The 22,429-nt window shown below is 42.7% G+C and overlaps 1 protein-coding gene across 1 annotated transcript in view; it reads left to right on the top strand.

The window, feature by feature from the left end:
- Positions 1-22,212, top strand: part of LOC146796891 (uncharacterized) — a 35,623-nt gene extending 13,411 nt beyond the window's left edge. The window contains exon 4 of the transcript XR_014969962.1: positions 21,994-22,212. The gene's annotated coding sequence lies outside the window, so the exon portion shown is untranslated. The remainder of the gene's footprint in view (positions 1-21,993) is intronic.
- Positions 22,213-22,429: the final 217 nt, after the last annotated feature.

Genomic DNA, 22,429 nt, shown 5'->3' with positions numbered 1-22,429 from the left:
TCCAAGCACTATTTCGTTAAATGTTTTTCCCTTGCCTGCTGTCACAGGCAAGGCATGCTCTCTCCTATTGCTTTTTAGGTCTCCCCTATGCAGCGCTGCATAAGAGGACCTTTATCCATTGTTCTGCTCTTCTTCAAAGCACATACTCGCGCTTGTGGCAGCGTACACCTTGCGGGAGCGTGCAGGGGCATGTCACAAGCACGAGTATGTGCTTCATTTTTGGGCTGTGCGCACACAACTCCCGGGCTCAACTCCTGCTCCCCCTCTCTCTCACGCACATTCCTTGTTTTTTTAAACTTTCAGCGCGAGGCGCGCACGCTTGTTTCTGTTCGTTGCAGATTTATTTAGTGCGTACAAGACCCAAAGGTATTAGCAATTAACATGAACTCCAGCTACATTACACAAGGAAATATTCAATGTAATGTAACTCTGTCCCCCAGGCTCTCCTTTTCCTCTTATCTTTTACTCCTAGTGACCAGGTATTACTCTGCTGAGACCACGCACTCACTAGTAGCCTTCAAATAAGTGAAGCAGACTTTAGTAATCACTGAAACCTTCTTGCGTGCGCTCCTGCTACCAACTACCGTGAGTCTGGCGCCATCTGCTGGGCAACATCACAAACTGCTTATCAAAAGCATCTAAAAAAGCAATAACTCATGGGTCAATTCAGCTTCGCTCTTTCAGCCCAGCCCTGGACAGTACGCAGATCAGAATCCATATATGTGAAGTCACCCGTGGGACTGACTGCCCTTGCCGACATTTGCGACTAATTCAAGATGCCTCATTACACGTTTGCCACATGCAGTTTTGCTGAATGATCGTTAACAGGGCACCATTCCTAAACAAGCATTTGCAATGCAATAGGTCTCGCAGTTGTGAGAGTTTGAGCTATTGGCATTGTAAATGGCAATGCCTTTTATTTACGTGTTGGTTTTTACAACACAAGTAAAAGGCATTGTCAGTTTTTGTTTACATTACTTTTGCTTTGTTCTTCAAGTTTTGCAGGCAACACGTGCTTCACCTCATGAAAGGAAGGGCACGGACTCGGTCAAGCCGCCAGTATGGTGGTTGCGCCGGTCCCCCGCATACATAGGAGGCGGTGCGCGCCGCGCGCAGCTGGTGATTGGCTGGTGCCCCACGTGAACCGAAATCACTTATTAGTGCCTCCGTGTCACGCGCTTCGACAACGTCGGGCAAGCCGGTCGGAACCGGTTTGCCCACCATTAAGGGTATAAGAGACTGGGGAGCGGAGCTGACGGCCTCTCGTGTTCGCCACTCCCCAGCCTGGAACTACGAACGATGGATCTGGGCTTCCGGCGGAGGCCCCAATGATTTTTTCGCCACCCACCATCCCCATAGGCAGACATTTTGGGTGTTTTGTATGTTTTCCATTTCAGGAGGAGTACTGTCTATTTGAAGGAATGGTCGTAGTATTGAAATAAAAGTGTTTTTTCTTATCTAATCTGTTTCAAATTGCAGGAGGTATATTGTCGTATTTTGTATGTGTTCCCTTGGTCAGGCGGTAAGGTCATGATTGGTGAGCATAGTTTTCGGTCCTTAGCGGGAATAACCATGGTCAAAATGGGGACGCCCGAGGGGGAGACAGAGGGTCTTTCATGGAACTCCAGGGGCAGTTACAGCCTGTAGGCTGTAAGGGTGCGGGGGGAAGGGAGGTCACGCTTCCTGTAGGCTGGTTGGCCAATCCCCGCATGCGCATGCGCTCAAAGGCGCATGGATGCATAACTTCAGCGGCCCAGTTTTATGGAGTTGAATTTTTAAGGGCTTGGGGGGTCCCGGTGGAGGTATCCATCCGGTAAACTGGACCCCCTGTGCAAGGTCACTCCGGTAGGAGGTTGGGACCTAGCTTGATCTGGACCTGGGGCCGCCAGTCAGAGCTTGCCATAGGCTCTAACAGGGATACGCAGAAAGAGAATATCTTCATTGCTTAGCATATTATAGGAATGGATATTTATTAGAAGCATGTTAAGGTGAGCCAATTGACATCTTCTTCCTATCAATGTATTGGACTTTCTGCGTATTGCGTGCATGAGGTAAATAATATTAATTTTTAATGTTTGCTTATCTTAGGTAATAAAATACGGCCAGGGTTTATGAACCCTAATTCAAAACAGTGTGGTGCTTGAATTGTTTGCCTTGGAGGAAAAGGGGGGTTGAGCCCCATGGGAGCCGGGAGGTTCCCACCCCAAGGGTTGTGGGTGAATAGGAGTGGGACTTTAGTCAGTACCAGACCATATTACTTTGTGCACAGACCTAGAGCCTGTTCAAGGCTGTAAGCGATGCCGTAGTCTCATTCAGTTTTGAGAGGTCAGAGCTAACCTAGGATAGCGGATTGGTCCATACCAGTGTGAATGTACCCTGAAAATCATACATGCGGTCCAGTAATAATCCCTTATAATAAGTATGGTCGACATATTTGTGGAGGTCCAGGGCCGGAATGACCATAGCATTTCACCAGGAACCTGGAAGGGTGGGGCTGTTTTTGCAGTGGGGGGGGGGGGTTGTTACTGTCATAATTGTCATAACCGCATCAAAAGACATTTCAATATCTTTGATTGCAAGTTTCCAACAAATTAGATAGAAAAGTTTCTGGGACTACCTTATTCCATTTTAGTCTGCAGCCTTGTTCGGTAGCCTTCACAACAATGCATGCAAGCTGTCCATGATAGATATCACCTTTTCAATACTTGAAGGCCAAGGTGAGAATGAACGGATCATCATCACTTTCCTGACTCCACATAACATTAAAATACTTTAATCATTTTGAAAGAGAGACTGAGATAAATGTAATGTCAATAAGTCCCACAGTTACCACCCCCTTCACAAATTTGCTGTAAAAACCAAGATCCAATCAGATATAATATATTCCCCATGTGACGTATGTGGTAAATATTCTACATAGCTTTTTTGTTCCTCAATGTCATAAATATGGCAGGATTTGGCATATAAATATATATTAAGGTCCATCAAAAATATCACTTGGTTGGGTTGCTGGGGCTGTTCCTACATTGCTCACGAAAGGTGTTACGCAAGTAAATAGGGAGAACCCATGTCTAACTAACCCTGGGCGTAGTTTGCGTAGTAGCGCTACGCGTAGTGCACCTCGCACTACACGAGATAAGCGTAGCGCTACGCGAACTGCGTAGTGTGCTGTTCGGGATGATTGCACAGCGCCAGATGCTTGTCCGCACTGTGCAATCATTGAAAACGGCATCTCGCACAGTGCGAGCTGTCGTTTTCTGCCGCTCAAGTAGATTTTTACTCGGGCGGCAGCTTTCTCAACGTGGACTGGTAGTTTCTCATCACGAGCGGTCGTGAGCACACGTGACCATTCGCAATGAGAAACCTGATCTCCCCGCGTTGAGAATCTCGCCGGGAGGTTTATTTTCCATACTCGCGATCGCCAACATGATGTTGCTGATCGCGAACATGGAAAAAGTCTCACCGGGATGTCATTTTGCTCGCTCGTGGTCGCCAACTTGACGTTGAGGACCGCGAGCGAGCAAAAAATGCCAGCTACGCTACGCGTTTTTGCACTGTGCACAACAGTTGAAGGGGTTGCCTCATTTCCAGCAGTTTCTAAAGGAAAGGCATGTTTTGTTGCTTTAATAACTTGGGCACTGTTCAACGAATCAGCAATCACTTTCCAGAAGGAAAGTTCATCCACCTTCATAAGTGTCAATCTTATCTGTCAAGCAGGGAAAACAAAAGTGGGTCTCCAATGCACGATTTGTTTTGTCTTGCAGAAAAAATGATTGAAAAGAATTGCACTAAACTTGGCAAAAAGTGCTAATTTTACTCAAAAATTCTATCAATGTTGGTGTCCCCTTGGGTTTTGAGAAACTGCTGGAAATGAGGCAACCCCTTCAACTATGGTGGACTAAAGAATTAATGATGACAACAGAAAAAATACAAGATAAACCAATTTTGACATACTTTAGAAAAATGAAAGTCATTATGGAACTCTTTAATAATTCCAGAAATTTGGAACATCTGAATCAATTCACACCTTATCTGGATGCCTACATACTCATCGATTGAAGGGATCAAAGGCACAATCACATCTTTAATTAGGGAAACAACACCAAGTCAATTCCCTCATAGATTCAGGATACTTATCTAACCTCAGGAGCACACGTATTTCACCACATTACATAAGTTTGCAGCTGTAACAGGGAAAGGGATTTGCTGCTTTTGGCTAAAAAAGTAGCAACTATTTTGGGGCTATTAGCAGTGCACAAGTAATGGGTACACATATACCCTCCACTGGGAATCAAACACCCCACTGTAGCGCTTGACTCTCTCAAGGGTAACAAAGGGGAGCAGTCCAATGCCTACTGGAGGGGGTGGTGTGGACTAGTACTCACCATTCACTGGCACGCATTAAAAACACTCAATAGATAATTGTCCAGTTTGTGCTTTTTCTTTAGAAAAGTACATTTATTACATACACACCACTCAATACTTTGCAGTAATTAACAAATATACATAAAACTGGTAAAAATAACTTTGGGAACATTACATGTAACCCAGAGAGGGCCATAACCCCTACGTTCACAGCAAACCCTACTTCATGAACAATATAGCACAGGTCATGATATTTCATTCCATCACTGACGTTGCTAACCATAGTCCCTCTCTTTGCACGTATTGTGATTATTCAAGCATTACACACGTGTGCCCACATTATCAGTAATAAAACAAGGCATCCTGCATTATCAACAATACAGCATGACATCCCATTTTGTCCTTATTATGAGTAATCAGGCATTGCAATAGGGAGCTAATATCATCATTAATAAAACAACGCAGAAATTCATGAATATGAGCTACTGTCGGTATTGACAACCCTTTTAGTAAAGAATTGCCATTGACATCTTTGAATTTAATCATCGTTTAAACTTATGGTGAATAATTCTCATAGAATCAGTATTGCCAAACCATCACAGAGAACACTTTGCAATAAAGCAGGATCAGATAATCCTATCAGAATAAAGCATTTCTAGCATTCACCATGTTTGTGTGTCTTCTCTAACCATTTTTTAGGCCAAAGAACCTCCAGCCATAACCTTCACCTCAAGAGAGTGCTACACTCCCAGCTGTAGAGCACATGCTTCAGCCTCGGGAATGTTAAAACAAGCATTTACAATGCAATGGTCTCGGCATTGGTAAAGTTAGAGCTATTGGCATTGCTCATGACATTATTTTTGTTTATGTTTTTGTTTTTAAAACATTTAAAGAAACGGCATTGTTATTTACAATGCCAATAGCTTAATCACTCTCAAATGCGAGACCTTTTGCATTTGCACTCACACAGAGCCACACACAGCCACCCACACACAGAGCCACCCACACACACAGAGCCACTCACATAAAGCAACCCACACACAAATAGAGCCACCCACAGAGTCACCTACACACACATATACCCACACACAGACAGAGCCACCATGCATAGAGCCACACACACAGAGCCACACACACAGCCACACACACAGTGGCTTCCACAAACCATCCAGCACCTGTGACGAGATAAGCAATAAATCATCAAAATGCAAGTTGGGCGGCACACTATTCTAAGCACAGCTGTTTAGCTTACGTGTTTTAAGCCACGCCCTTAATTACATTGACGACGCCCCTTTGAGACCCACCCCCCCACGCCCAATCTTTCATCCCACTGAAGGCCCTGCCTGTAACTCTTAAATTTCAACGGAATGAGAGTGAAAGGGGATACCGGAGCACAAAGCAATTGGGTAGAGAATGAATTGAATAGAGGGCTGCAGGGAACGTGAAAGAAGGGTAATGTCGAGAGAGAGAAGGAACATATGACAAGAGAAAAAGGATTCAGGTGGCAAACGGGGCCATCGCCTTGCTGTGATGCATGAGAAACAATGCCATTTATGCAATGTAAACTCTTAAATAGAGAGATCTACTACTGCCGCGGATTGAAATACTCTGATTTTAAGCTAACATATAATAAAAACATAATTAAACTGCTTCTTTAAAAAAAATGTTACGATCAGAATATTTGTCGAAAAGGCCGTTTGAGGTGCCTGCTACGTCTTGGAACCTTTTTTGGATTTAACCGTTGAAGTCTGACCAGAGCCTTAGCCCTAAAACAGTGTCAAGTGTACTTCTCACCAGTAGCTCTTTGCATTCTGGGACTTGTAGTTTCACTTGTAATACGATACAAGGTCTCAAAGTCTCAGCATAGAAAGTATTTTTTTCTAAAAACCCAGGTTTGGCTGGAGATGTAGCTTGTGACACGGTCACACAACAGCTATGTTTATAAGACTGAGACACCTTAGGTTTGTCTACGTCAGAATAAGATCGGACCCACTTTATTAGATGTGCATTTTGTTTTACGGCGTGGGCAAGTTGTTATACTGAGCGGGTACTGCGCCCCTACAAGGCAAGTAAGGTAGTAGCCTCAGGGCACCATCTAGTGGTAGCACTGAATGATTGTATGGGGAGCGCTCCAACATGCAAATTTGATTTCGCCTGGAGGACTGAAAATTGTTGCAACTTTGCTATGCAATTGGCTCTATAAAACTATACAAAAGTGGATAGCAAGGTCATCTCAGAAATGAGGGTTTAGGCGCTGATGGAATTGGCAAGGACGAGGTTGTGATATTTTTAGCCACATAATTTCAATTATTTTCACAGAGAGGGAACAAAGACCTCGCTCAAAGGCGGCCACTGCGCAACCTTTATTGAGGCGAAGAGGTGGCTGAAGTCCGTCCGTGAACACGCTGCAGGAGCTCAATGGGGGAAGGGGGGAAAGAGGCAATATTGGTTGGGGGGAGGCCCGCTGGGGCCGCCGACCCGCATCGGGCTCGCCATAGAGCGTCAATCCACGAAGAGGCGAGTCACCTTTGAAGCCAGGACCTGCCCCGCTGCGGTGAAGCACCGAACAATTTCCCATGTTAGGTGAAGCGGAGCTCGTCTGCATGATCTCTCATCCACCCTAAATGCGGCGTGTCCCTCCCACGACAGACGGCCGCGGTACAGCAGTTTTTAATTAAACTGAGACAAATGAACGCTATGAAGTAAAACACTACGGGGTGCCCCTGGGGCCAGAGATTATTACGCTTTTAGCATGGCCAGGGTACATTTTGCAAACATTATTTTACATCCCTCATCTCTTCACTACACAGGATAACAGACGCATACATTGGTGCCACTCCGCCCTCTCGTAGGAAACGAGACTGTTGCCGCGCTTGCTTCATATGTCTGTTGACTGTCTACTGTATGTTGGTTCTGCCACGATGACGTGGCCTCCAGTGTTTTTTAACTGTAGGGGCTTCTTAGAAGTTGCAGTCACTGCAAACATGAGGGACGTTTCGTTTTTCTGTCAGAAATGCGTCTTTTTTCCCTGTTGAACTATACCAGTTGCAAGTTTTTCAGAGAAGCAAGCAACGTGGTGGAAAATGTATTGAAATATTAAAATATTTTGCAGTGGTGACGCAGACCTTGAGACGCACGGTGGCGCAGAATTATAGTAGTTGAGCCCGGCGAAATGTTTATTTTACTGCTTTTCCATAAGAGTGCGAATACGAAGAAGTGGCCCGGGGACTGGGGAGCCAGGGTCAAATCCCGACCCCACATCCCTCGATCATGGGCCAGTCACCCAAACTCCCCATGTCAACAAGCACACCACTGCCTTTCTCCGAGGCAGAGCAGAAATGCCTCGGAGAAAGGCAGCAGCGGTTTCGAATTCGGGGGCGTGTTTGTATTTTCTCTCCTCCAGCCATTGGCTGGAGGAGATAATTAGACTTTCTGAAAAAAACACGCCCCCCGATCCGAAAAGGACGGGGCCTAAACGGAATGACGGACCTCTTCTCCTATGGCTGGCCAGCATTCAAGAGGCCAGCCAATGGAGAACAGGGGAGAAGAGGGGCGGGTTCAAGCCCCTCTTCTCCAAGTCATTAAATCTCCGACTTCCGGTTCTGCCTTCGGCAGACCGGCGGTCCTCGACCTAAAAAGGGAAGGGGATCCCTGGCTGATCACATTTCTTTTGACCATTTAAACTTAGGGTTGGTGTTTACTTTCACAACTTCTCCCCACTTTCTTCCACTTGTTAGTGGTGGCCCCGCACCACAAGCAGCAGAAATTGCTCAGTCAGTTGCAAGCCCTGCAGGGCATTATGGGGCGCTCCCTCGGGGGTAAGAATATTGCTCAGGCCACTTGCTTTTGTTGCGACGGGTGCATCCTTTGGTGGCCACCGGCTTCCACCACACATGGGCATGGGTAGCGTGGCAGGCTCACTACAGATGTGGGAAGTGTGGCAGCACTCCTCTGTCTCCTTCCATTTCTCTGCAGTCAAGAGTTGGGATCTCCAGCCCGCCTCCATTTCTTTCACTCGGGGGAAAGCGACCCTGCTCACCTGCTCTTTGGTGCTATCAGGGGCCAAACGTTGGGGTCCTCAGCCCTGTAATCCATGAACTGGCCTGGGGTCCCCAGGTCTCCTGAAGGCCATATGCCCTAGCCACCTGGAGGACTTTCCTTAGAAGTCCTGGCCTCTAAGGTGTCAAACTTTGCAGAGAGCCGGTTTGACTGGCTCCCTGCATCAATCTTTCTCTTCTTTCTCTTATGGGACTTCTCTCATCCTTGGTGCGGAAATCCAGCTCTTCCCCAACCAGTCCTTAGAGGTTGGAGGGAAGTTCTAGTCTCCCAGGAACTGGGGAGAGCTCCCACTAGTTGTTGGGGCAAATGTAGTCAAAGTCCTTACTCCAGATGGATACCGGGGGTTCCTCCTTTCAGATTGTCCTTTGCTGCAGCCTCCATTCCCAGTGTCCTATCAGAAAAACACAACCAAGTGAGAGGTCCCCCCTTATGCAAGACCTTTTAGGTGGGGGCTGAAGATCTAGAAGCGAGGCACCTCTGGCCTATTCTGGGGTGCCACATCACTCTGCACCCCTGTCCCAAGCCTCCTGTACAGCATGCCTGGGATAATTCAAAATGACATCACCCAGGAGTCACTGATCGCATCTCCTCTGGGGTCCTCAGCTCTGCCCCTTGCTGACATCACTTCCACGGCCTATCCCACCAAACCTCAAAGGAGAGCTTTCCCATGTGTTTTTGTTCCAGAGGTCTGGGTTACCTTCTTTGTTCAGTGAGCTTGGATTGACCCATCCCTGGTACAGTGTGACAGCTAATTTATTGATACAGATCCCCTTCATTCCCACCCCTTTCCTCTTCAGGAGCTCAAATTCATTTCATATTCTCCTATACTTATTGACCACTAATCCTTTTTGGGTTCCGAGTGCTACTTGTTGAAAAGCGTTTTGACACTTTGTCAGAGCTAGTAAGCTACATAAATGCAAATACAATTACAAAAGCCTGGCTTTGATCATGAGATGAGCCAGAGAAATTTGACAATCCTGGATGACCCATAAACTGTACAGATATCTTCTTTGAACTCTCAGATTTGGGTTTGGCATACAGGTTTCACCCCATTGTGATCAGTCAGATCTTTGTAGGCCAAAGCGAAGCGAAACTGCTCTCTAAGGCAATCTTTTAGCAGACAAGACAGTAAACCACACTGGCTTTTCCTATGAGTGTACATTAACATTAGGAGGCCTACCCCAGGTCAATTTCCAACTCTGCAGAGTCCCCTCTGCACCAGGCTACTTGTGTGCAGTTACTGGACTGTGCACAACAGGTCTCAAAGGTGCAGCCCTCACATGTGTGCACACACGTTCCTTATCTGAAAAGACGGATACTGGCAGTGAACATGCACATTCCAATTACTGTGTGTTTACCATGGGTGAGTCACCAATTTTGACTTATCCAACAATAAAATGGTAAAAAAACAGGTGATCAAAAAATAAAAAATCTGGGTGGATTTGATGAGCAGAACTCATCAACCTACAACTAGTGATTACAGTTCTAAAGTAACTGTAATGCCCAATAGCACATCACAACACAATAACATACCACTCAAAGCAATTTAATATTACAACAAAATCATAACTGTGAACAACACAAAAAAGCAGGCAAAACAGAATGCAACACAACAACAGTGCAGCAAGACAAACAATTGCAATAATGCACCACAAAACACAACAGTACAAAAACACCATCTAACAAAATGCAACATAAAAATACCCCCCAAAGTTATTGTTATATTGTCAGTGCTCAATGGTGATTTTTGTACCAAGAATTGCCTTGCCAGCATGACATGAAATAATGCCTATCAAAAATGTTTTGTGATCTGATAAGATATGCCATACATATCAGACTATATAGAATAATTTTGTAGGCTGTAGGCATCATACAAATGACATGATACCATTGTGTAACCAAACAGATGTTCTCATAGAGGTGAATGTGTTGAGCAGGCTGGCCCGTCTTATAGATTTTACCAAGTTGATTCATTAGGCATATAAAAAGGCACCACAGCTTGAAAGATGGTAGAAAAATATCAATCAAAAAACCAAAGGTTTAAGATACTGAAAATGAAACACAATATCATTGAATTCTACCTGCAAATTATTCTAACTATGGATTTCATAGTAGAATGTTGATATATTACATTTTTGACAGATTTTCTATACAGTGCAACATAATTTTCACTCAGTAAGGTGCAAATATAACCAGATCCAATTATCAATTATTTGTAATGAGATTATCCAGTACCTCAGAACTAACCTCTAGTATTACGAGGAAAGGAACAGGAGGTCCCTTTTGTAATTAATAACTCTGTACCACCAGGTTCAACATTGTCTTAACCAGTTCATTATTTCTATTGATCTTCTTTTGAAAAAAATATAAAATCTAAAAAAAAGCAAATCTTCATTATATATAAAAACCAACATATTTACATACATATCGCACTTTTCTCATAACCACAGACATCTTACTATGTCTAACGGCCATCAGATACCTTGGGCCTGATTCACAAAGGGCCACCGCACTCGTGGCAGAGGCCCGCCATTGTGTGGGGAGTCTTCCGCACTCGGGACGAGATCCCCGCAATGCGAATTCTCGTTACAGAGATTATGTGCCAAGTGTGTGACCTCCCCCACGACTGCGGGGCCTCCGCCACGAGTGCAAAGGCCCTTTGGGAATCAGGCCCCTTTTGTTAAAAAATCTGTGCACTCTATTTTCCTTTCAAATCTTTTAAAACACTAAACCAATATTATCACTCCATGATCAGTTTCACTATTAATATGGCAATTCAAAACTCCTGCATTGCTGTTTCACGACTTTACATGATTTACAGTGTCCTTTATCAGGACAAGAATTAGATATAGTGGAGAACTGCATCTACTACATGCGCTCTCATACATTACCCCCACAGGTATACTGTGATAGGTCAACAGCTATTAGTCAACAGGTTCCTTATTCATAGTCAGTCACAAGTAATCAATCTCAGTCAATAAACATTTCTCACTACTGTCTTTGCAGGCTTTATTCGGAGACCGTACCTCTATTTTCTGTTCATTCAAATGACCAGAGTTGGTCTCTGCATGGTGGTCATTCAGAATTTTTATACTTTTCTTGCAAAATAATAGCAATAAAAATGGTAAGCTATGAAAGACACTGGTATTACATTTTTAGCATATTCCTTTTCAATTTTGCAAAGGGAAAAAGGAAATATACGCAATTCTAGATGAAGCAAGAAAATGGAATTTAACCAGTGTGGAAAAACAGAGAAATGAGAAATGAATCTAACACTAATTATTATTCAGTATAATTTACACGGACCAGAGATTGCATAAGTACAATCTTCCTTAAAATAAGGTATGGCATCTTGTACAAAGTACACAAACTGGTTGGGCTTAAAAGTACTTTATTCCATATCTTGCCTGGAGGTACAACGGCACACAAGCACCTCTAGTCTCAGCCCGTTCTCTTCTGTAATGCCCCTGTGACAACCATTTATGAGCCCCCGGACCCCAGTGCCTTTAAATTCCACACCTGGAACCTGATAACATTACAATTCCATCACAACACATCCCACTTGTTATATAAAAAACAGAAGCTGCATTTACTATAAAAACTGTAACAAATATCTAAGCTTTGAAATTACAAATGCAATAACTGTAACTTAATTACATAGTTATACTCTGAATTGTATAAAGCTTGAGCATTACTGTGTACATAATCCTCCAATCATTTGGGTGGTTTTCTGGTCCTTTTTCCCACCACACTTCCATCCTTGTGTGCCAACAACCTTTCATTGTTCAATTTCCCCTCAACTACTTGTTCATTTCCACATTCAACTATCTCACCACTCTCCTCAACATTTTCTACAGACTCCATTATACTTCAATGCTCAACCCTAGGTTCTTTAATGACCTCTTGACTGCTAGAACATGCAAGGGCCTCACTTCCACCTTCCTGTATATTGATCTTCATACCAACATAGTCCTCCCACCAGCCGCTTTCCAACACCTGTGACCCACCACCAGATTCTAAGACTTGTGACTCACCACCTACTTCCCTTCAAATATCACTAAAACCAACAGCCACTCTCTTCATATTCTAAACCTTACCATCACTCAATCTCACTGAGTTAAAGAAAATTTCAACAACTTCTTTAGGTCCATAAAATGTAGACTCCCCCTTATGCACAAAAGCAGCCTTCTTTATTCCAACCCAATCAACATCTTTAATGTTAAATGGATTAGCCCCATTTTTTATGTCATAGTATCCTTTTCTCCTTTTGTGGTTAACCAACAAATTCCTTCGCACCTTTTCATCTGACCACTGTTGCACCTCCCTAGTAAAAACCCATCCAGGGGTAAATTTCGTTCTGGGACTCCTCCCCCTCATCATGATGAATGGTGATTCACCAATAATTGACACAATAGGCTCAAACCATCTTGCCCAAATGAACTACCCAGTTCTTGCTCTCCAAAGCCAATTGTATAACACCCTTGACTACACTGTTGAACCTTTCCAACCTTTCGTTCCCAGTAGGATTGTATAAAGCAGTGGACTTGTGCTTCACTCCAACATGCCCAAAATTCGACTGCGAATTGTGTGCTAACTCTAACACAGTGCAACCAAGGTTACTGGTGGAATCACCCTTTGTCCTCTTAAAAGTGTGTTCTTCTCTATGGATAAATCAGATCTGACCTCCCAAAAGGTCTAATGGACTGTGACAAGTCACTTTTATTTGGCCAACCCTCACTTTTATAAGTCCAGACTAACTGTAAAACGGTATCCTTTTAATAATCTTTGACTCATTCCTCACTCTTGACCGAAGGCATGCCACTATCATGCACTGGAGCCACCTGAAACTCATTCCACTTTTCATCCCCAAATTCCTCCATATGACTAGGCATTCTGAACAGAAAATCAGCCAAAAAGTTATCCTTGCCTGAGTCATACTTACACTGATATCCTGCATGCACATAGACAATCGAGCTAAGCTTGCAGATACATTTATCATTCTTGCAGCCGTTAGGATTTTTACCGAAGGTTTGTGATCACAGTGTATGGTTCATGGTTTCCCCACACAAAGGTTATGATATGATTCAATGCCCACGCACATGCTAAGGCTTCTCTTTCAATAATGGGATATTTTCCCTCGGCAGGCAACAGTGATCTAGATGCATAGGCAATCACACATTCATTGTTGTATTTATCTAACTGTTAAAACAGCATCAAGGCTCTTACTACCTGCGTCCGTCTTAATAATGCAATCACTATTCTGATCGAAACATTTCAATGCAGGTGCATTAGCAATGTTCAATTTAAAATTTTGGAAGTCCACTTCACATTGTGTAAGCCAAACAAACGTATTTCTACCCTTAGGAAGCTGCCTTATTTGGAATGCTTTCTCTGCGAACTCGTAAATTTACTTAGCATAATATTCTGCCATCCCAAGGAATGACCACACATCTTTACGTGTGGGTGCAGGTGTAACATTCTATACCACTCTACTGTACACCACTGCACTGTAAATCACTGCACTGTATGCCACTGCCCTGTATGCCACTACACTTTATGCCACTGCACTCTGCACCACAGCATACCATTAGTTGTTTTTGTTGTCATTCTTGTTTGCAATCTTTGGATTGCTTAGTTCCTATAGGCTCCTCTTCCTTTCTTGGGTTAGCTCCTCCCTGGGGCATGGACCAAGTACATGTATTCTTCCACGCCTTTTTCTCCTCCTCATATTTTGCAATGTACTATTTGTTTTATAAGCTCGACATGCAATGTGTATTCCTATTGTTAACAAAGATATACAGTTTATATTTATGTTGCTTTCACCCATGTGCCATCTCTATTGACAACTTACTTACACCCACAACAGTATTATTCTGTACCACTCTACTCTATGCTACTCCACTCTACAGCACTCCACTCTATGCCACTCTACACCACTCCACAATATTCCACTCTACTCTACACCACTCCATGTCACTCCACTCTTAGCTACTCAGCTATAAGCCACTCTACTTTACATTATTTACTCTACACAACGCCACTCTGCTCTTTGCACTCTAAGCTACACCACACCACTTCACTCTATTGCATTTTACTCTGCACCACTCCACTCTACTCTTTGCCATTACACTCCACTCTATGCCATTCCACTTTACGCCACTCCACAACATTTTACACCACTCTACTTCATTCTATGCCGTTCTATTGTACGCCACTCTACTCTATGGCACACTACTTTATGCCACTGTACTCTATTCCACCCTACTCTACGGCACTTCACTCTACTCCATTCCACTCTACTCTACTCCACTCTACTCCATTCTGTTCTAAATCACTCAATGGCACTGTATGCCACTCTATTCTACACCACTTTACTTCTATGCCCCTCCACTCTACACCAATCTACTGTAAAGCACTTTAATCTATGCCACTCCAATCTATACTGATATCTTTTACTCTACTCTACTCAGTCTACTCCCTGCCACTCTATTCCACTCCACTCCATGCCACTCCACTCTATGCACTGTACTCTATGCCACCCCACTCCACACATTGCCACTCTACAGCACTTTATGCCACTCCACTCTACACCACTCTATGCCACCCCAATCCATAGCACTCCACTCTACACCACTCTACTCTATGCCCCTCTATTCTATGCCACTCTACGCAAAACTACTCTATGGCACTTTACTCTATGCCACTCTATTGTACGCCACTCTACTCTCTGCCATTCTGCTGTACACCACTCCTCTTTATGCCACTCCACTTTTCTCCACTCCATGCCACACCACTCTGCGCCTCTAGATTTTATGCCACTCCACTCATTCCATGCCGCTCTACGCCGCTCCACTCCAAGCCATTCCATGCCACTCTACTCTATACCACTCTACTCCACTTTCCTCTATGCCACTCTATGCACTCTATGCCATGCTACTAGCTTTTGACCATTGTAAACAGCAGCCACACTACTGTACAGTATGGCTAAAAGACAATGGCAAAGCCAGTAACTCTTACATAGGTGGGACCTATTGGCTTTGCCAATGCTTGTTACTTTTGGACCGAAGGGTACACACTTGGATGCTAGTAATCTAAGTTAGACCACCTCCCAATGTAGATTAAATACCTCACATAGGCATTTAAAGATGTTTACAGATTGCTGCATTGCACAAAATGGGTAATTTCCCAAACTGATGTCATTGTTTTGTGTTCTACTCTTCTTAAACCGCAACTCAAAGTGGCACATGTACGGCTTTGAAATGTCACATATATACCCAATGAATGTGAGGTAATATCACTCATAGGCAAACATACTGAGGCTATACTTCCAGTACTTAAATTGGCGCTGATGCAAAGATTGATCGAACTCCCATTTGGGCTTGCAGTTATCTGGTCCAGCCTTGCCTTTTTGATATCAACTTCCATGTCTTCAGAACTCAGGGGGTACTATCAGCCACTGCACAGTGGGCACCCCCAACTTTCAATGTAAAGACTTAAGGCAACACAAATAATGTAATCACTTCGCAATATCATTTAAATTACAAAACAATAGAGAAATATAAAAGAAAGAACCAACAAATACTGTTTTTATCACAGAAATGAAAAATATGTTTTTATTAATGGTATAAAGAGTAATAAAATAGCCCATTCATACTATCTCACTCATATCAGCAATCATTCATCACCCGGAAAGGAACTCAATTATATACTTTGTGATACCATTGATAATAACAGTGAATTGATGATCAGCAATATAAGGAATAGTCACTGCAACATAAACATCATTCACCCTGGTATATGGTCGAGGCTTCTTTTTAAACAAAAACGCTGGTTGCTGCGAGGGCAACTCAATCCGTAAATCAGATTTACCAAGCCACTCAAGGCCGCCTTGTGTAGCCCTGTTTTACTTGGTAAATATGGAGAAATGCATGTCAGCGCAAGTCACTGCCTTGCGTCACTCTGCGCCAGGAAAGCGTTACTTGTGTGGAGCATGGATTTTTGGCACATTCCCAGATTTACCAAGACAGGTAAACCTGGGAATGTGTGAAAATGTTCTACCTTCCTGGTAGAGGCACAACAAGCAAAAATATTATTTCTCCTTGTTTTTCCTCTTTCTAAGTGTGCTGCACTCTGCCTTTAAGACAACCCTTTCTGCACAAAAATAATTATTCATGCAAAGCAGGCACACTTGTACCATGACGCCAGGGCAAGGAGAGATCAGGAATGTGCGATGTGTTTGTAAATATTGTGCATTCTGCTCTCTCCTGTGACTGATGAATGCATGTGAGATATGAGAGACTCCGTATTCTGCAGAGGGATCCCATCATTTTATTTTACACTACTGTTTCCTTCCTCAGTACCTTGAGACCCTCACGGGTGAGTAGCCACACTTTACAAACTCCTGATTGATTGATTGATTAATTGAGTAAGAAAGAAATTCTGGAGACAAGGTGCCCAACATGAGAATTGCGAATATTGGACAGGATGATAGTAGACAGCTCAGATGTTAACAAGGGCTACTGCTGCATGTAGAACAGGTTCACATGGGTTAGAGGTTTCATCACACCTCATTTCAGCAACTACATGCCACTTACACGTGTATTCAAGACCCTTACTTCTAGTTCAGAAGATGTTTGTTGCCTGAGTTAACCGAGCAGTCACAGCACTAATAAATACAAGTTTAGGCTATGGGCACCAGCGGACCAGCATGGCTGAAAGTTGGGGGTGTATATAATGTAAAGAGAGAGGCCCCCTGCTGGTAGGGTAAGAGATCCTTAAGGCAGGGATCAATGAATCAATGTAAGGACTTAAGGAAACACAATTAATGTAATCACTGTACAATATCATTTAAATAACAAAAAAAGTGAGAAATATAAAAGAAAGAACCAGCAAACACTGTTTTATCAAAATAGTACAAAATATGTTTTTATTAATGGTATAAAGAGTAATAAAATAGCCCATTCATACTATCTCACTCATATCAGCGATCATCCCTCACCCGGTAATGAACTCAATTAAAAACATTGTGATAACATTGATAATAACAGTGAATTGATGATCAGGTTCTACATATATAATAAAACACAACAATGTGGCACAGATTCAGTTGACTGTAGTAATGTTCTACACGCGTTTCGGCACTAGAAAGTGCCTTCATCAGTTAAAGGCCACCGTTAAATCAACGATGGTATCTGTAAATGAGAATACTTTATATAAATGGTTCTTTCTCAGGAGCATAACAAAGACATTTAATAGCAAACATTAATAACATTTGTTTGCATTAACAAAGACAATGAGAGCAACAGGGCATATAATTGAATAGAGATTAAAATTGAATCGTGACATATATGAAATGTGCAGCCATATTATGAATCTGAATGAGAAAAATAAGAAATATTATGAAAAGATAAGAGAAATGAATAGGGGTAGATAGTAAAGTTCTAAGAATGTGCTTGCTGAGAATCATTTCATAACTTCAGTTGCAAGGATGTGTGAGTTAAATTAGAAACTAAAAATCAACTTAACATATAAGTTGCACAAAAAATACTGGTAAGTAATTGAATGCATCTGAAATAATAAATCCTTTTCTTCTTCAGAGATCACCACCGACTTTGGCGTACCCAAATAATTGATATTGTGTTCACCATGTTGGAAAGTTATTCATTAAACACGTAATGTACAAAATCACTTTTATACTATGGTGCAGTTTGCTCATTCGATCAAGTAGGCAAATGAAAAACTTTAAAAGATGCCCGCAACATGGCCCAAAATCACAGGACGTTGAGGCAACACAATGACTCACAACTAACCAGGGATTTTGGACGCCAATGGCCAAGTTGATTGGCCACACTGTTTAATGTACATGCCCAAACTGACACCACTCTCACCCCTAACCCTCCATCTGTTCAATAGAGAAGAGTTTATAGCCCATCTTGATTGCCAGGCAGCAGACTGGGCCCACTTATTCAGAGGGCTCATGCCGAGTATCAACCCCCATCCGTAAGGACATTCACACTTTCCCGAGAGTTGTCAGAAAGCCACTCTTTTTCAGCTGAAGACTGTAGGTAAATCCACGCAGTGTTCCGTGGCCTCTGCCGATTAACATCAGATTATAAAGAATGTACGAGCGAAAAGTACTAATAATAACAGTATTTAATAATGAATGCAGACCACAATATCAGTAAAATTAAAGATTAATAGCTAAACTATTGAAACCACAACATCCTTAGCGTAAAAATGCAAGCTAGTTCTGGTGTGAACATGGGCTTCTATTGGAATTCTCAAGGGCATATTATCAAGCCCATTATCGCCGATTTAGAGGCAGTTTCCTTCCGCTAAAGCGGCGATAATTTTAACGCCGTCCTTGATAATATGCCTCTTGGTTTGTCTCTGTACTAAGCTTGGTATTAGGAGGAATACACTGGCTATACTATGGGTTTAGTTCCGGCAAAGGGGGCGCAGCTGTGCTGAGCATGGTGGCTCTTGTCTCTCCTGGACCCTTCAAAGTGAGTCTACTTTATACCCTCGGCCAACTATTCTCACTGCAACATCCCAACAAAGAAAGCAAATTCCAAGGATGGTGGACAGTCCTGCCACACAGGGTTACGAGCTCTGATACCCCAGCTACTCCACACCAAAAACCATAGTCCTGGAGTGTTTTCGCTCATTGAGACCCACACAACAGGGTCTCAGTACCATCTCCTCCATCATAAGAGGCCTCATTCACTAACACAGACCCTGTGACCAAATCAGTGTGGAGATTTCTGAGTGTTGAGAATATTGGCGCTATCCCTGGACAACCTCATAAATAGATTTAATAGATCATGGGTTGGGGGGATTTACCTAATGCCACCATCTACACGGAACGGTGCTGAGGCGTATACTGTCAGTGTAGCCTGGGGGTCAAGCTGCAGAAGAAGGTGTTCCTGTAATAACCAGTTATTTAAGAGGAATTTCCCAGTAGCTCCCAACATCAAGAAAATGATATCAGTGTGCCCCACATTAACACATGTGTGCCTGGCCATCAACTCCTTTCTCAAGCTGCAATTTATGCTGCGCTCTGCATCCACTTCAACAAACATACACCACATGAGTTCACAGGGATGCACAGAAAGAACCCCTGAAAACTAATGCCGATGCAAGTACCTCTCAAAGTTCCACTTCCCAACAATGTTTTCAAAATAAATGATAATGGGTGCGGCATGGAGTTTATAGAATGTCTCACGCCCGAGAAGTTTAAAGAGAATGTTTTGTGACAGGATTCTCGCCCAAAAAGTAATATAAGTCGAAGGATGGATCACAGTTTCAATATTTCCCGCTTAAACAAGGGGTGATCTGCATTTCGCAATTTCGAATCCCAGAAAGGTCGGCTCAGAATTCCATCTTTCTGAGATCGTTAATTCCAGCGCCATTAAAGTGAATAATAGTAATTCTGATTGTTCACAGAGCTTTAGAGCACAAGTGCAATGTGAAACGCTAATTAAAAACAAAGTGTAAGTTTAAGTAATCTCTTCTTGCCTCTGACACTACAAACGTCCAAGACATAGCGAGCATGCTCCAGACTCCACTGACTTACGCTTCTTTTTCAAAACAAAACCCCAGCGAAAGCCGCCCCTGTGAATACATGATCCGGTTTCCATGTGGAAAAGGTCACCGCTGGATTTTTAAGACTCACAGTTTGCTGTTTCTATGTAAAAACTGATGTGCACAGTTTCTCGTCACCCGAAGTCCGTCCTGCTGTCTGATAAACACATCCGGCAGGCATCTGAGATCCCACGACCGATGCCAGCTGGCCCTCACGGGGTACTGCAAAGGGGCATCTACGGCCCTGTGTAACAAACCCTGGTTTGGCTGCGCACCAATGACACGTGCTCTGTTTGTGTTATTTGTACAATGGAATAAACCAGGCTGACTCTGTCAGTTCTGTACCAAAGCTGCTCAGGGAAGAATGTGGGCGAGCAGCATTTCACACGCAGCGCATACCCACCCACTCACTACCCATACACGCCATGGTGGCAGCACCTAGAAGGAAAGATTCAAGGGATTAAAGAACCCTGGCAGACCGACCATGTCCCAGTCTAGCCATGGAGCTGTTGTGCCCACCCTCTATCTGTACCACAGGCCCTTTGTGTCTGTGACAGACGCACCGCTGTCCACGGGGAGCCGGGCTAGCAAGAAACCGGGAGTCACACACTAATCGTAGCAGGTCCGATGCCAGTTTAACCGCTGCCAATGTTGGCACGTCACATGATGCAACTCACCCAATCAGGCAAAGTTACTCGAAACTTTATTGAATCGTGCCGAGAGAGCAATCCTTCCATGATTGCTGATTTTAAGGTATAACTGCATTTTCAGTATCTTACTACAGAGATAACATCTTACCTAAAGAGGCTCTGTCATTGACGGATAATTTATATATATATATAAATACGCCCCTTTTTCCTCCCCTTTTTATCTTACACGATTATTTTCAACAGTACTTTTCAAGTGGTGTAAGTATTATATATATATATTCTCCCCAATAAGTTGGCCAGGCACTTAATGGTCTGAGACCCTATATATTTTAGTATATATACCCGCAATTAGGCAGAAACAAACTACATATTAATTATATATACATATCGTGGAGTCCTTCTATCAGAAGTATATCGGCACCTATAAAAAGATGAACACAGCTTAAAGTGTCCCCTTAGTTAAACAATCAGATTGAGTTGCTAGCTCCAGTCAGTAAGTCTCACTTGTGTTCCATTGGGCATTGACTATAAACCTCTTAGTGAAGACTCTCAATTTATCTCATACTCTTTTTATAACTGCTGCCAATCACAACACTCTATCCATCTAAGTACAGTTTGCAGTGACATTAACACCTCTATATTTAGACTTATGTTACATACATTCAACTAAGCACTACAGGATATGTCTGTATGTTAACAAAGATGGATTTTCTTTTCCCGTTAGAGTATCCCTACATGGACGAACTTAATTAGGTACTTAGCATAAATACTATAGTGCTTTTTTAAGCGGCAGAACATCCTTTTAAAAGCCGATTACTGGTCTTCAAGGTACTTACCGTCATAAGTCTATATCAATAAAAACACATCATAATGAAGGCTTCTAGCTGTCGATATGAACAGCTGTTATTTCAACTCATAGTTGGGACACTGTGCCTCGAAGAAGAGATCGAGCTGCACCATTATCAGACGCAGTATGGTCATTATCAATAACAAATATAGGGTAAACCATTGTCTATTTTAATCCTTTCATCAGCTCTGCACAGGGTCAACTGTCACAATGAGGTCTTAATCTAAACACATTCGGTTTTATTTTACTATCTACCCCTATTCATTTCTCTTATCTTTTCACAATTCTTCTTATTTTTCTCATTCAGATTCATAATATGGCTGCACATTGCATATATGTCACAATTCAATTTTAATCTCTATTCAATTACATGCCCTGTTGCTCTCATTGTCTTTGTGAATGCAAACAAATGTTATTCATTTTTGCTATTAAATGTCTTTGTTATGCTCCTGAGAAAGAACCATTTATATAGAGTTTTCTCATTTACAGATACCATCGTTGAATTAACTGTGGCCTTTTCCTGACGAAGGCCCTTTCTAGTGCCGAAACGTTCGTAGAACATAACAACAGTCAACTGAATCTGTGCCACATTATTTTGTTTTATTATATATGTAAAGCCTGATCATCAATTCACTGTTATTATCAATGTTATCACAATGTTTTTAATTGAGTTCATTACGGGGGAGGAATGATCACTGATATGAGTGATATAGTATGAATGGGCTATTTTATTACTCTTTATACCATTAATAAAAACACATTTTTTACTTTTTTGATAAAAACAGTGTTTGTTGGGTCTTTCTTTTATATTTCTCTCTTTTTTTGTTATTTAAATGATATTGTAAAGTGATTACATTAATTGTGTTTCCTTAAGTCCTTACATTGATTCATTGATCCCTGCCTTAATGAGCTCTTACTCTACCAG

This window comes from Triturus cristatus, chromosome 10, assembly GCF_964204655.1.
Source record: "Triturus cristatus chromosome 10, aTriCri1.1, whole genome shotgun sequence".
NCBI classification, from domain to species: Eukaryota; Metazoa; Chordata; class Amphibia; order Caudata; family Salamandridae; genus Triturus; species Triturus cristatus.
The sequence above is the reverse complement of the archived record's forward strand: the minus strand, read 5'-3'. Positions and strand labels throughout refer to the sequence as shown.